Source organism: Takifugu rubripes, chromosome 4 (assembly GCF_901000725.2).
Source record: "Takifugu rubripes chromosome 4, fTakRub1.2, whole genome shotgun sequence".
NCBI classification, from domain to species: domain Eukaryota; kingdom Metazoa; phylum Chordata; class Actinopteri; order Tetraodontiformes; family Tetraodontidae; genus Takifugu; species Takifugu rubripes.
The window spans coordinates 11,118,839-11,131,012 of NC_042288.1; the positions used below are offsets into that span (position 1 = coordinate 11,118,839).

At 41.1% G+C, this 12,174-nt stretch overlaps 1 long non-coding RNA gene across 1 annotated transcript; it reads right to left on the reverse strand.

Moving 5' to 3' along the window:
• Nucleotides 1–224: 224 nt before the first annotated feature.
• Nucleotides 225–2,301, reverse strand: LOC115249573 (uncharacterized). Its single transcript, XR_003888248.1, has 3 exons — nucleotides 2,050–2,301; nucleotides 1,209–1,287; nucleotides 225–1,051 (listed from the first exon to the last, which is right to left on the reverse strand). It is a non-coding gene; the product is annotated as an uncharacterized lncRNA (long non-coding RNA).
• Between the last annotated feature and the right edge of the window lie 9,873 nt (nucleotides 2,302–12,174).

The window sequence follows — 12,174 nt, forward strand, 5'->3', positions numbered from 1 at the left end:
CGGGCGGTAGTCATTGAGGCAGGTTGGTCTGGAATGCTTCGGAACTCGGACGATAGTTGTGGCCTTGAAGCAAGACGGGACCACTGCGTGGGTGAGGGACAGATTGAAGATGTCCGTAAAAATCCCGGCGAGCTGTTCTGCGCATGCCCTGAGCACACGTCCAGGGATGCCATCAGGACCAGCAGCCTTGCGTGGATTGATCCGGCTGAGGGCTGTGTAGACGGCGGTAGATGATAGTGTGATGGGTTGGTGGTCTGCTGGGAGAGGGGTCCTAGTGGCAGTGTCCTTGTCGTCCTTTTCGAATTGAAGCATTAAACGGAGGTCTTGCTTTATCAGAGGTCAGAGCCATCACACATCAACTGGCCACAGCTCTGCTCCATCTGAGAACTATCGGCATTATTCATGGAGACATTAAACCCAGTAACATTATGGTGAAGGACTGTCAAGAAATATCAGTAAAGGTCAAGTTAGCAGACTTTGGTGGGTCTCAGTTTTGTGGAAATATTAATTCTTGCACTTGTGTTCACACAAGGTGCTACAGCCCTCCGGAGGTGCTCTTAAACTGTCCGTTTGATGAGGCCATAGATATGTGGTCTCTGGGAATTACCTTAGTAGTTGCTGTTCTTGGAACTAGTTTTATTCCATACAACAGCACCTACGACATACTAAAGTTTATCAACAATATAATGGGCCAACCACCAGACCATGTCCTAGACAATGGTAGTGCAACAAGAGACTTTTTCAATGAAGACATCAAAACGAGGCCAAAATGGTCAATTAAGACAGTAGAACAATATGAGCATGAGACAGGAGCTATTTCCATGAAGCACTTAGGTGAGTTAAGTGGTTTTAACGATATCAAAGATAAAATTATATTGAAACAAGGACCTCAGACTGGTCTGGACCTGTTTTTGGATCTTATCCAGAAGATGTTGGATGTAGACCCTCAGAAACGTATTATGCCTCTGGAGGTTCTTCTGCATTCATTCTTAGCCATCACGGAACATGAAACAGAGAAAGACATGGGGCCCAGTGATCAGTCTTCCTGCTTCTGCAGAGAAGAGCAAGAAGATCAAACCAGGACTGATTTCCACACATATCTGGGGGACAGTCAAAAATTCCAGATGATTGAATCTACAGAAGAAAAATGAGAAAACTCTGCAGAGGATACACAAGAGGATAAACAAGGACCACAGTCTCGTCTCGACCTGTTTTTGGATCTTCTCCAGGAGATGATGGATGTAGACCCTCAGAAGCGTATTGTGCCTCTGGAGGTTCTTCTGCAGTCTTTTGTTGATGTCACAGAGGAAGAAACAGAGAAAGACATGGGGCTCAGTGATCAGTCTTCCTGCTTCTACAGCGAAGACCAAGAGGATCAATACAGGTGTGACTTTAACACATATGTGGACAGTCCACACATCCAGCACATTGAATCTACAGAAGACCAGTCAGAAAACTCTGCAGAAGATAAGGTTTCAACCCAAACAAATTTATGATGTCATCTCTGACATAGCAGGGGATCTGACATGAGGTGTGTTCGGAGTTATTTTTCCCCGCTAATCAACTCTGAAAACAGTTGAAGTCCAAAAACCTTCATGTCTATGGGGAAAGCAACAATTCTTCAGTCAGGACTCTGAGTTTTCACGTGGAACAGAATGTAGCCAATCAGGAAGCAAGCTGACTGAGGAACGAGGAAGCAGGCATAAATGGCATTTTCCATTAAAAACAGTCGCATGGCCCCTTTTCTTTTGCTTACTCTTTCATGTTGCCTGTAGTATTTTCTGATTGTTGCTATGATTCTTCATTTTGTTGGATCAGGTGTGATCGTGTGACATTTCATGATGGGACAGAATCTTGATGTGTGTTGTGTGATGAGTTGAAATTATTAGAGCACACCACAAATAATCAAAACTGTTCAATGTCTTGGTTTTTATCTTTGTGTGGGGATTTGGTAATGAATAAAAATTTCTTTAGAAAATCCTTGAGTGGGTAGATTGTGTACTCCAGCCTATGTCTGATCTGAGCAGGGGTGAAATTAGCTTGTTTCACCTGTGTATCCCTGGCCTCCTCCGCAAGTCCAAAAACGTGAATTTGGGGCTTTTTTCATGTGACCCTGACAGGGAGAAAATAGAACATGGATAGGTTGTCACAAAAATGTGATTGGCAAGATCAATGCCACCAGTAAAACCACCTGTAAAATTCTGAAAAAGCATTTCTCTAAAATAAAACAAAGGTAGTGTGCTTAGTTCTTCAAAGCAAGCAAATAAAAAGCCAAGATCAGAGGCAAAGGACAAACATTTAAGACAAATATGCTGTGTTGTAACAGAAATGGTAGCATACAAAAGGTAAAAGTAGCTTATTGTTTTAACAGAAGGAGACACAGAGGAGGAACACAGTAAACAGTTGTGCAGCTTCCACACAGAAAAGCAGGATAAAATCTAAAGAGACGTTAACACATATGAAGCAGAAATTTGAGACAATGGAATCTACAGGGGACAATTCAGAAAACATTGCAGAAGACCAGCCTGAAAGCTGGGAAAACTCTGCAGAAGATGTGGTTTCCACCCACAGCAGAAAGCATCCCTTTGACCCACTGGGAAAGGACCATCTAATACTAGAAGTGTTGGGACAGGGCACCTTCGGTCAAGTGGTAAAGTGTTACAACTCCAAAAATGACACATTTGAGGCTGTAAAGATCTTAAAGAGTCACGCTGATGTGATTACACTGGCAGACAGAGAAGTTAGAATCCTGAAGCGGTTGCAGTGCCTGGATCCCGAAAAATCTCACATAGTAAAATTTAACAACTTTTTCTTTGATAAGGAAGGGATCTGTCTGAGCTTTGAGCCTCTAGATCTGGATCTATTTACCTACATTTATGACGTAAAGGGCCCACCATTAAACAGGGGCCTTGCTTTATCAGAGGTCAGAGCCATCGCACATCAACTGGCCACAGCTCTGCACCATCTGAGAACTATCGACATTATTCATGGAGACATTAAACCCAATAATATCATGGTGGTGAACCGTCAAGAAGAACCACTGAAGGTCAAGTTAGGAGACTTTAGTACGGCTCAGTTTTGTGGAAATATTGATTCTAACATTTCTCCTCGCACCAATTGCTACAGCCCTCCTGAGGTGCTCTTAAACTGTCCATTTGATGAGGCCATAGATATGTGGTCTCTGGGAATTACCTTAGTAGTTGCTGCTCTTGGAACTAGTTTTATTCCACACAACAACACCTACGACATGCTAAAGTTTATCATCAATATAATGGGCCAACCACCAGACCATGTCCTCGACAATGGTAGTACAACACAAGACTTTTTCAATGAAGACATAAACACTAACCCAAAATGGACAATTAAGACAGTAGAACAATATGAGCAAGAGACAGGAACCACTGCTGTGAGGTACTTAGATGAGGGAATTAGTTTTGATGATATCAAAGATGAAATTATAAGCAACATAGGAGCTCAGTCTGGTGTGGACCTGTTTTTGGATCTTATCCAGAAGATGTTGGATGTAGACCCTGAGAAGCGTATAATGCCACTGGAGGTTCTTCTGCATCCATTCTTTGCTGTAACAGAGGAGAAAACAGAGAAAGACATGGGGCTCAGTGATCAGTCTTCCTGCTTCTGCAGAGAAGAGGAAGAAGATCAAGCCAGGTCTGATTTCCACACATATCTGGGGGACAGTCAAAAATTCCAGATGATTGAATCTACAGAAGACAAGTCGGAAAATGCTGCAGAAGATAATGTTTCTACTCAGATTCAAGGACATACCTATGACCCACTAGGAAACGATCATCGAATAATTAAACTCTTAGGACAGGGCACCTTTGGTCAAGTGGTCAAGTGTTACAACTATAAAACTGGCAGATTTGAGGCTGTAAAGATCTTAAAGAGTAAATCTGATGTGATTTCAATGGCAGAACAAGAAATTCAAATCCTGAAGCGGTTGCAGTGCCTGGATCCCGACAAATGTCACATAGTAAAATTTAACAACTTTTTCTTTGATAAGCAAGGGATCTGTCTGAGCTTTGAGCTCCTAGATCTGGATCTATTGAACTACATTTGGAATATTAAGAGCCCAACATTAAATGGAGGTCTTGCTTTATCAGAGGTCAGAGCCATCACACATCAACTGGCCACAGCTCTGCTCCATCTGAGAAGTATTGGCATTATTCATGGAGACATTAAACCCAGTAACATTATGGTGAAGGACTGTCAAGAAAGATCAGTAAAGGTCAAGTTAGGAGACTTTGGTGGGTCTCAGTTTTGTGGAAATATTAATTCTTGCACTTGTGTTCACACAAGGTGCTACAGCCCTCCGGAGGTGCTCTTAAACTGTCCATTTGATGAGGCCATAGATATGTGGTCTCTGGGAATTACCTTAGTATTTGCTGCTCTTGGAACCACTTTTATTCCATACAACAACACCTATGACATACTAAAGTTTATCAACAATATAATGGGCCAACCACCAGACCATGTCCTAGACAATGGTAGTGCAACACTAGACTTTTTCAATGAAGACATCAAAACGAGGCCAAAATGGTCAATTAAGACAGTAGAACAATATGAGCATGAGACAGGAGCTATTTCCATGAAGCACTTAGGTGAGTTAAGTGGTTTTGACGATATCAAAGATGAAATTATATTGAAACAAGGACCTCAGACTGGTGTGGACCTGTTTTTGGATCTTATCCAGAAGATGTTGGATGTAGACCCTAAGAAGCGTATTATGCCTCTGGGGGTTCTTTTGCATTCATTCTTAGCCGTCACAGAACATGAAACGGAGAAAGACATGGGGCTCAGTGATCAGTCTTCCTGCTTCTGCAGCGAAGAGCAAGAAGATCAAGCCAGGACTGATTTCCACACATATCTGGGGGACAGTCAAAAATTCCAGATGATTGAATCTACAGAAGACAAGTCAGAAAATGCTGCAGAAGATAATGTTTCTTCTCAGATTCAAGGACATACCTATGACCCACTAGGAAACGATCATCGAATAATTAAACTCTTAGGAGAGGGCACCTTTGGTCAAGTGGTCAAGTGTTACAACTATAAAACTGGCACATTTGAGGCTGTAAAGATCTTAAAGAGTAAATCTGATGTGATTTCAATGGCAGACCAAGAAATTCAAATCCTGAAGCGGTTGCAGTGCCTGGATCCCGACAAATGTCACATAGTAAAATTTAACAACTTTTTCTTTGATAAGCAAGGGATCTGTCTGAGCTTTGAGCTCCTAGATCTGGATCTATTGAACTACATTTGCGATATTAAGAGCCCAACATTAAACGGAGGTCTTGCTTTATCAGAGGTCAGAGCCATCACACATCAACTGGCCACAGCTCTGCACCATCTGAAAACTATCGGCATTATTCATGGAGACATTAAACTCAGTAACATTATGGTGGAGGACTGTCAAGAAAGATCAGTAAAGGTCAAGTTAGCAGACTTTGGTGGGTCTCAGTTTTGTGGAAATATTAATTCTTGCACTTGTGTTCACACAAGGTGCTACAGCCCTCCGGAGGTGCTCTTAAACTGTCCATTTGATGAGGCCATAGATATGTGGTCTCTGGGAATTACCTTAGTAGTTGCTGCTCTTGGAACTAGTTTTATTCCATACAACAACACCTACGACATACTAAAGTTTATCAACAATATAATGGGCCAACCACCAGACCATGTCCTAGACAATGGTAGTGCAACAAGAGACTTTTTCAATGAAGACATCAAAACGAGGCCAAAATGGTCAATTAAGACAGTAGAACAATATGAGCATGAGACAGGAGCTATTTCCATGAAGCACTTAGGTGAGTTAAGTGGTTTTGACGATATCAAAGATGAAATTATATTGAAACAAGGACCTCAGACTGGTGTGGACCTGTTTTTGGATCTTATCCAGAAGATGTTGGATGTAGACCCTCAGAAACGTATTCTGCCTCTGGAGGTTCTTTTGCATTCATTCTTAGCCATCACAGAACATGAAACGGAGAAAGACATGGGGCCCAGTGATCAGTCTTCCTGCTTCTGCAGAGAAGAGCAAGAAGATCAAACCAGGACTGATTTCCACACATATCTGGGGGACAGTCAAAAATTCCAGATGATTGAATCTACAGAAGAAAAATTAGAAAACTCTGCAGAGGATACACAAGAGGATAAACAAGGACCACAGTCTCGTCTCGACCTGTTTTTGGATCTTCTCCAGGAGATGATGGATGTAGACCCTCAGAAGCGTATTGTGCCTCTGGAGGTTCTTCTACAGTCTTTTGTTGATGTCACAGAGGAAGAAACAGAGAAAGACATGGGGCTCAGTGATCAGTCTTCCTGCTTCTACAGCGAAGACCAAGAGGATCAATACAGGTGTGACTTTAACACATATGTGGACAGTCCACACATCCAGCACATTGAATCTACAGAAGACCAGTCAGAAAACTCTGCAGAAGATAAGGTTTCAACCCAAACAAATTTATGATGTCATCTCTGACATAGCAGGGGATCTGACATGAGGTGTGTTCGGAGTTATTTTTCCCCGCTAATCAACTCTGAAAACAGTTGAAGTCCAAAAACCTTCATGTCTATGGGGAAAGCAACAATTCTTCAGTCAGGACTCTGAGTTTTCACGTGGAACAGAATGTAGCCAATCAGGAAGCAAGCTGACTGAGGAACGAGGAAGCAGGCATAAATGGCATTTTCCATTAAAAACAGTCGCATGGCCCCTTTTCTTTTGCTTACTCTTTCATGTTGTCTGTAGTATTTTCTGATTGTTGCTATGATTCTTCATTTTGTTGGATCAGGTGTGATCGTGTGACATTTCATGATGGGACAGAATCTTGATGTGTGTTGTGTGATGAGTTGAAATTATTAGAGCACACCACAAATAATCAAAACTGTTCAATGTCTTGGTTTTTATCTTTGTGTGGGGATTTGGTAATGAATAAAAATTTCTTTAGAAAATCCTTGAGTGGGTAGATTGTGTACTCCAGCCTATGTCTGATCTGAGCAGGGGTGAAATTAGCTTGTTTCACCTGTGTATCCCTGGCCTCCTCCGCAAGTCCAAAAACGTGAATTTGGGGCTTTTTTCATGTGACCCTGACAGGGAGAAAATAGAACATGGATAGGTTGTCACAAAAATGTGATTGGCAAGATCAATGCCACCAGTAAAACCACCTGTAAAATTCTGAAAAAGCATTTCTCTAAAATAAAACAAAGGTAGTGTGCTTAGTTCTTCAAAGCAAGCAAATAAAAAGCCAAGATCAGAGGCAAAGGACAAACATTTAAGACAAATATGCTGTGTTGTAACAGAAATGGTAGCATACAAAAGGTAAAAGTAGCTTATTGTTTTAACAGAAGGAGACACAGAGGAGGAACACAGTAAACAGTTGTGCAGCTTCCACACAGAAAAGCAGGATAAAATCTAAAGAGACGTTAACACATATGAAGCAGAAATTTGAGACAATGGAATCTACAGGGGACAATTCAGAAAACATTGCAGAAGACCAGCCTGAAAGCTGGGAAAACTCTGCAGAAGATGTGGTTTCCACCCACAGCAGAAAGCATCCCTTTGACCCACTGGGAAAGGACCATCTAATACTAGAAGTGTTGGGACAGGGCACCTTCGGTCAAGTGGTAAAGTGTTACAACTCCAAAAATGACACATTTGAGGCTGTAAAGATCTTAAAGAGTCACGCTGATGTGATTACACTGGCAGACAGAGAAGTTAGAATCCTGAAGCGGTTGCAGTGCCTGGATCCCGAAAAATCTCACATAGTAAAATTTAACAACTTTTTCTTTGATAAGGAAGGGATCTGTCTGAGCTTTGAGCCCCTAGATCTGGATCTATTTACCTACATTTATGACGTAAAGGGCCCACCATTAAACGGGGGCCTTGCTTTATCAGAGGTCAGAGCCATCGCACATCAACTGGCCACAGCTCTGCACCATCTGAAAACTAACGGTATTATTCATGGAGACATTAAACCCAATAATATCATGGTGGTGAAACGTCAAGAAGAACCACTGAAGGTCAAGTTAGGAGACTTTAGTACGGCTCAGTTTTGTGGAAATATTAATTCTAACATTTCTCCTCGCACAAATTGCTACAGCCCTCCTGAGGTGCTCTTAAACTGTCCATTTGATGAGGCCATAGATATGTGGTCTCTGGGAATTACCTTAGTAGTTGCTGCTCTTGGAACTAGTTTTATTCCATACAACAACACCTATGACATGCTAAAGTTTATCATCAATATAATGGGCCAACCACCAGACCATGTCCTCGACAATGGTAGTACAACACAAGACTTTTTCAATGAAGACATAAACACGAACCCAAAATGGACAATTATGACAGTAGAACAATATGAGCAAGAGACAGGAACCACTGCTGTGAGGTACTTAGATGAGGGAATTAGTTTTGATGATATCAAAGATGAAATTATAAGCAACATAGGAGCTCAGACTGGTGTGGACCTGTTTTTGGATCTTATCCAGAAGATGTTGGATGTAGACCCTGAGAAGCGTATAATGCCACTGGAGTTTCTTCTGCATTCATTTGTTGATGTCACAGAGGAAGAAACAGAGAAAGACATGGGGCTCAGTGATCAGTCTTCCTGCTTCTGCAGAGAAGAGGAAGAAGATCAAGCCAGGTCTGATTTCCACACATATCTGGGGGACAGTCAAAAATTCCAGATGATTGAATCTACAGAAGACAAGTCGGAAAATGCTGCAGAAGATAATGTTTCTACTCAGATTCAAGGACATACCTATGACCCACTAGGAAACGATCATCGAATAATTAAACTCTTAGGACAGGGCAACTTTGGTCAAGTGGTCAAGTGTTACAACTATAAAACTGGCAGATTTGAGGCTGTAAAGATCTTAAAGAGTAAATCAGATGTGATTTCAATGGCAGACAAAGAAGTTCAAATCCTGAAGCGGTTGCAGTGCTTGGATTCTGACGAATGTCACATAGCAAAATTTAATAACTTTTTCTCTGAGAAGGCAAGGACCTGTCTGAGCTTTGAGCTCCGAGATCTGGATCTATTTTCCTACATTTCTAATACTAAGGGCCCACCATTAAACAGAGGTCTTGCTTTATCAGAGGTCAGAGCCATCACACATCAACTGGCCACAGCTCTGCACTATCTGAAAACTATCGGCATTATTCATGGAGACATTAAACCCAATAACATCATGGTGGTGAACCGTCAAGAAGAACCACTGAACGTCAAGTTAGCAGACTTTAGTACAGCTCAGTATTGTGGAAATATTAACTCTAACATTTCTCCTTGCACAAATTGCTACAGCTCTCCAGAGGTGCTCTTAAACTGTCCATTTGATGAGGCCATAGATATGTGGTCTCTGGGACTTACTGTCGTCGTTGCTGCTCTTGGAACGGATTTTATTCCACCCCTCAACAATAACTATGACATTCTAAAGTTTATCATCAATATAATGGGCCAACCACCAGACCATGTCCTAGACAATGGCAGTACAACACGAGCCTTTTTCAATGAAGACATCAAAACGAGGCCAAAATGGTCAATTAAGACAGTCAAACAATATGAGCATGAGACAGGAGCTATTTCCATGAAGCACTTAGGTGAGTTAAGTGGTTTTGACGATATCAAAGATGAAATTATATTGAAACAAGGACCTCAGACTGGTCTGGACCTGTTTTTGGATCTTATCCAGAAGATGTTGGATGTAGACCCTCAGAAACGTATTATGCCGCTGGAGGTTCTTCTGCATTCATTTGTTGATGTCTCAGAGGAAGAAACAGAGAAAGACATGGGGCTCAGTGATCAGTCTTCCTGCTTCTTCAGAGAAGAGCAAGAAGATCAAATTCTGAATGATTTTTCAGTGATCTCCAAAGCTAATCAGTCTGAACAGAGCCAAAAGGACACATATGTGAACGACCAGGACCATCTTGACATCCAGCAGATCAGATTTACAAAAAACTAATCAAAAATCATGAAAATCATCACACTTGCCTGAATATATTTTTGGATTTTAATTAAGAGAGGTTATCACTTCATTTTCAAAACTTAAAACAAAACCTTTCACTAACATATGAAGACCTTCAGCTGCCACCAAGTGGATACAATGCTGTAACCTTTCATGTGTTTGGCCTTTTTTACTGGATGTTTGTTTCTATTGTAAAACGGCATTTTTGTCATAGTGACAACCCTTGGAAAAACTTAATATACAATTACCCTGTTAATTGGACAAGCAACAGCTCCTTCAAAACACAATAGGCAGTACCAATTTCAGCATAAACTTCTTTTTGATCAAGGTCTTTTACGGTTTACAGTTAACAGTACAATTTACAGTTAACAGTTCCACATAGGCCCAACAAAACAAAAACAGGCCAGTGAGTCCTATCCAACCCCAGCACATCCCTCCTCCCCCTTTCCTCAAATACCAGGCATGGAGTGTTTGTGCTCCACAAGTGCAGCATAATATTTATTGAATTTGCTTTTGTGATTGCAGACACAGGAATGGAAATAAAAACGTCCACCTGCAAGCTTCATGTGTTGTCATGTATTTGGGATTTCCCATTTTAGATCAATATTTCCTGTTTTATTTTGTCTAAACTCCACTCTTGGCACATCACTTCCTGTCACATTTTCCTCCCCTGTGATTACCTGCCACACCCTTTGTGTTGCACCTGTGTCTCATTGTGTTCCTTCTCCTTTTTGTATTTAGTGTGTGCTCCCCTGTTGTTGGTGTCAGTTTGTCTTTGTCAAGCATTTAAGCAATTTTAGTTTGTTACTCGTGAGTTTTTTTGGGGGGGGGGGGTTTGGCTTGAACTATCTTTTTTTTTTTTGCCCTATCTGCCTTCTGTTAGAGACTGGAATTTTGGAAAAACCCAGTTGTTTTATAGTGAGGTGAAACCAATATAAAATAGGTTATGAAATTGTCAATGAAACAATGATGTATTTGACGTTTTCCTCCAGAATCAAAAAAACCTCTCTTGTTAATGTCACATCGGTGTCGGACTGCTGTAGCACACCGAAATTCTTTATGGTGCACTCTTTAAGTCATAGCTACATCATTAAACTCATTGAAGAAATATTCACTTAAATATGATCAAATTCATATGTGTGTGTGGGCAAACTGTATTTTTGGAAAAAATATTCTACAAGGACAAAGATAGTCATGACATAAGCAGCACACTGAGCATACCTTATATTTATATAATTTTTGTACAGTTAAGGTGGGGGGAATTCTGGGATGAGTTGGACCACTATGAGACTGAAGGTTTAAGAGTGACCTTTGAGACTCCAATTAGCTTATCATGTTACTGACAGGTATGGCTATATGGGAAAAGGCCACAAACACATGTAAAAACACGCATCATGTGAGCTGGAAGGCCCTCAAGCCCAGAAGTGACCCCAGATTCTTCATGCTCCAGGGTTGGTGTTATAGAGGGATTTCAGTATTTTTAATATATTTCAATTTGCCTGCAGTTGCAAGATAAGGTATAGCATAAATTTAGCATAATTTTAAGAGTAAATAGCTAGAAGATGTCTGAGGTTATTACTGTTGTTTCACAGCCATGAGAGACATTTTTGGTGCCAAGTATTCCTTTTTTCTTTCATAGAGTTAAAGGCTTGGTTTAGTTCATGCAATTCTGCACCTTAAGTGACAAAAGGACGAGGAAAGAGCGACCTTGGTCAGATATGACGGTGGTGTGGCCCCATACAAACAGCAATGACAGCAGTCAGTAAGTGTGGCCTCTGGTGCTGTTTCCATTTTAAAAGGACATTAGGGCTAATGGTAATGGTATCATGTTTTCCAAGCCTCTTTCCAGTACAGCCCTGTACACAACCAGCAAAGGAGCATAGTCCATTAAGAAAGTAAACACTGGATATTTTTCATTGGACACACAAGGTACAGAGTAAAGAAGGTTGTGCCACTAACAATTAGTGACGTATATGTGCTTTGGCTGGTTACCAATGCTCAACATTCTCCCATTCTTATTGAATTGCACCAACGACAGGGAGGAACGAGATCATTTTCTGAGGAAAATGGAGAAAATGAATAAACATTTTGATGAGAAAGGGGTTATTAATGTAACCACTTTACATTTAAGCTTCGGCTACCCTGAACAAAGGTTACAATGGGTGCAGGGAAATGCCTGTAAAAAAGCAATCTACTGTCAAT